Here is a 3,894-nt window from a genome sequence, read left to right on the forward strand (position 1 = left end):
CCACGAGGCTAAAACATCATGTGGATGAGTTTCCATTTAATAAATGAAAAGATTTAAAAGTTTACTCTAATTTTCACTTTTGTCATTAGATAATAAGTTCATTATCATAGAATTAAACAATCTAAAATTCTCTCTTGGAATTGATACTTTGTTTTTTTTCTGATAGTATGCCATATCTCTTTATTTCTCTTTCTTCCACTCACTTTTCAGAGTTTCCCTTACTTAGTTTTCTTTTTAAATAAATTTATTTATTTAATTTATTTATTTTTGGCTGTGTTGGGTCTCTGTTGCTGCACGCAGGCTTTCTCTAGCTGCGGCAAGTGGGGGCTACTCTTTGTTGTGGTGCACGGGCTTCTCATTGCGGTGGCTTCTCTTGTTGTGAAGCACGGGCTCTAGGCACGAGGGCTTCAGTAGTTGTGTCTTGCGGGCTCTAGAGTGCAGGCTCAGTAGCTGTGGTGCATGGGCTTAGTTGCTCCACGGCATGTGGGATCTTCCTGGACCAGGGCTTGAACCCGTGCCCCCTGCATTGGCATTCAGATTCTTAACCACTGACTGCACCACCAGGGAAGCCCCCCTTACTTAGTTTTATGTTCAGTCACTTTTTATCATTGGCTCAATTAATCCAGCAGTTCTCAAACTTTTGTCTCAAGAGATGAGCCCCCTGACATGTTTACTGTATTAAAAATTAAAACTAAAATGTTAAAAATATGTTTATTCTTAGTTTATTTAAAAACACAATAATAAGCCCATTATAAATGAACATAAATAACATATTATTATGAAAAATAGCTATATTTTCAAAAACAGATTTAGTGAGAAAAGGATTCTGCATCATCAGTGCCAATATTGACACAATAAAAAAGGCAATTCATATCTCTGTGTTTTTATGAAAAGAGTTGTGAACTCACCAGAACCTCTGAAAGTGTCTCAGAAGATTTCAGGATACCACACTTTGAGGACCAGTGAAATGATCTACAAGCTTCAACAATATCTTGTAAAGATATTGCCTTTTCTATTATAACACATAATAGATAATGTATAATATCATTTATTAAATCCAAACTCCTAAAATTTTTCATTTATTTATTATTTATCTAGCCACTCCCATTTTACAATTTTTATTAAACTCTATAGAGCAGGATTGATAGAATTTTTAAACTGCTTTGTCATCCTAGGATAACAGGCTGCCTATCAAGTTTTAAGTCTTCATCCAAGTTCCATTATTTCAATCCCAGCTTTCAGATATTTTATTTCATTCTCCCTACTGTTTATTTGACCTGTGCTAGTAAATATAAAATCTATGAAGGAAAGACTTAAAGCAAGTTACCAGATTTGCAAATTTGTTTCTGTATTTGGCTATTTGGCTGAAATGCTAGACTTTCTCCGTAGCATAACACCGAGCACTGTTTGTACAAAATCCATTAAAATTTTCACATAAATATTTATGATTGAAACCATTTTTCTTGAGCACTGACCATCAAATTTAATGTATGATTTTAGATGTTGTTCTACTAGCTCCACATAACCCGCAAGGCCCACTAAACGATCTTCCAAGTGTTCAGTTTTGCAGTTTAAGTACAGTACGGTCAACCCTCTATATCCGCGAATGCACAGTTGGTTGAATCCGAGAACGCGGAATCCGTGGATGCGAAATCCGTGGATACGGAGTGCCCGCTGAACTACCCATTTTATGTAATGACTTGAGCATCTGCGGATGGGTCCTGGAACCAATCCGCCATGGATACGGAGGGACAACTGTATTACTTGTTTGTGGGGCCTACAGCCAGATGGGGAAAATTCGTGAGCACTCTGGGAACTAGTGACTGCACGGCGCTAGAAGCCTGGCGGGCCTTGCAGATCCGGGTGGAGAATGCCTTGGGGGCCCGCAGAGCCAGGGGAAGGCCACGTGGTGGGGGTGTGCAGTGGAGGAGTGCTTCTTCCACAGTGAGCACCTCAGTGAATAAAAGGCTCACTGTTTGGACCTTCACCCACCAACGTCGTGGACCCAGCAACTGACTTGGAGCTAGATGAGACAGACAACTCCCTCGGGAGCTCACGACCAAGGAGTGTGGTGTGGCTGGGGAGGATGGCGAGCCAGCCTCTGCAGACCAGTCCCACCACCTCCAGAGGGTGAGGGGGCTGCTCGGAGGGAAGTGGGCTCCCCATCTCCCAAAGGAAGTGCAGGGTCAGAGCCTCAGAGCGTAGGCCCGCCAGAGAGACTGACCAGGGTGAGGGTGATGTGGACCCCCAGCGGAGATGGAGTCACAGCTACAGGTGGGGTCTGCCCCTGGCCTGAACCCTCGGGTCCCCACTCCCAGACTATTAAGGAAGAGGAGATGATGGAGGATGGCCGGCTCATTGTGCAGAGAGAAAAATGATGGGGCTGGAAATGGTTGGGGCCCTTGTTTGCTGGTTGTCTGAGACTCCTTTGTAGGAGTTTTCTGGAGGATTGTGGCCCTCTGGACTGGTTACCGCCCCCCGCAACCCTTTCCCCATCCCCTGTCCAGCCTCCTCCAGGGGAGGAAGGGCCTGGTCTTGGGGTGGTGGGACCCCACCCACATCACCCCCTTGGGCCTTAAGTTACTGAGTGATGAGGCCTGGTTTCCCAGCGCAGCCCTCTTGGGTGCAGTCAGTGTGATGGGCGAGGCATGGGGTGTGGGTGGGGCCGGAGGGGAGCTAACCCTGGCTGGAGACAGTGGGCAGGTGGATTGTGAGGGGAGGGGACCAGCAGAGGACCAGTTCTCAGCGCCAGGGAACCAAACTCGGGCTGGGTTGGGAACGGTGAGATGAGCATGCAGACAGAAGGGAGACGCAGTAGGTCCCCTACATTCGAAGGGGTTCTGTTCCGAGAGCACGTTTGTTAAGTCCAATTTGTTCGTAAGTCCAACAAAGTTAGCCTAGGTACCTGACTAACACAATCGGCTATATGGTACTGTACTGTAATAGGTTTATAATACTTTGTGCACCAGTATATTATGTCTGCTGAAATAAATATAGGTTCTAGGGATCCAAAGAAATCATAAAGACCACACATAATATTGATCTCAGTTTTAACAAATGTGGTCACAGTGAAGTAGTTGGATTAAAAAGATGATGTCTGATTTTTATCTGTCAATCAATATCTATAATATCTAAAGTACATTCCTATTCAAAATTCTTCAGAGTGAAAATGGGTCTGATGAACCCAGAGGCAGGACAGGAATAAAGACGCAGACGTAGGGAATGGACTTGAGGACAAGGGGAGGGAGAAGGGTAAGCTGGGACGAAGTGAGAGAGTAACAGGGACATATATACACTACCAAATGTAAAATAGGTAGCTAGTGGGAAGCAGCCGCATAGCACAGGGAGATCAGCTCGGTGCTTTGTGACCTCCTAGAGGGGTGGGATAGGGAGAGTGGGAGGGAGACACAAGAGGGAGGGGATATGGGGATATATGTACACATGTAGCTGATTCCCGTTGTTATACAGCAGAAACTGACACAGCATCGTAAAGCAATTATACTCCAGTAAAGATGTTTAAAAAAAAATTCTTCAGAGTGAAATTATTTTATGGCTTTAAATATAATTTTTAAAGAAATATTTTATTCTAAGTTCTGCACTAGTACCAAAGAAATGAACACTTCTATTTTTTACTAGTACTGTACTCTATACAGTACTGCACAGTAAAGTACACAGAAGCACAACCACTTGTAGAGGATGCACACACATGACAATGTATGCCAGACATGTGAACTAACTTACGAGACTGGACATGCGAACGCACGTTTGCATCTTTGAAAGTTGCAACTTTGAAAGTTCGTATGTAGGGGACTTACTGTAGTTGAAGACGTGAACCAAAGTAACAGTGGAGCCCGCCCACCTTCCAGCCCTGCTCCCATAAACACACACACACAG

The 3,894-nt window shown here is 44.2% G+C and overlaps 1 pseudogene; it reads left to right on the forward strand.

Annotated features, from left to right (window-relative positions):
- The first annotated feature begins 2,027 nt into the window (after positions 1–2,027).
- LOC115856170 (pre-rRNA-processing protein TSR2 homolog pseudogene) lies at positions 2,028–2,378 on the forward strand (annotated as a pseudogene).
- Positions 2,379–3,894: the final 1,516 nt, after the last annotated feature.

Source organism: Globicephala melas, chromosome 20 (assembly GCF_963455315.2).
Source record: "Globicephala melas chromosome 20, mGloMel1.2, whole genome shotgun sequence".
In the NCBI taxonomy this organism is placed as follows: domain Eukaryota; kingdom Metazoa; phylum Chordata; class Mammalia; order Artiodactyla; family Delphinidae; genus Globicephala; species Globicephala melas.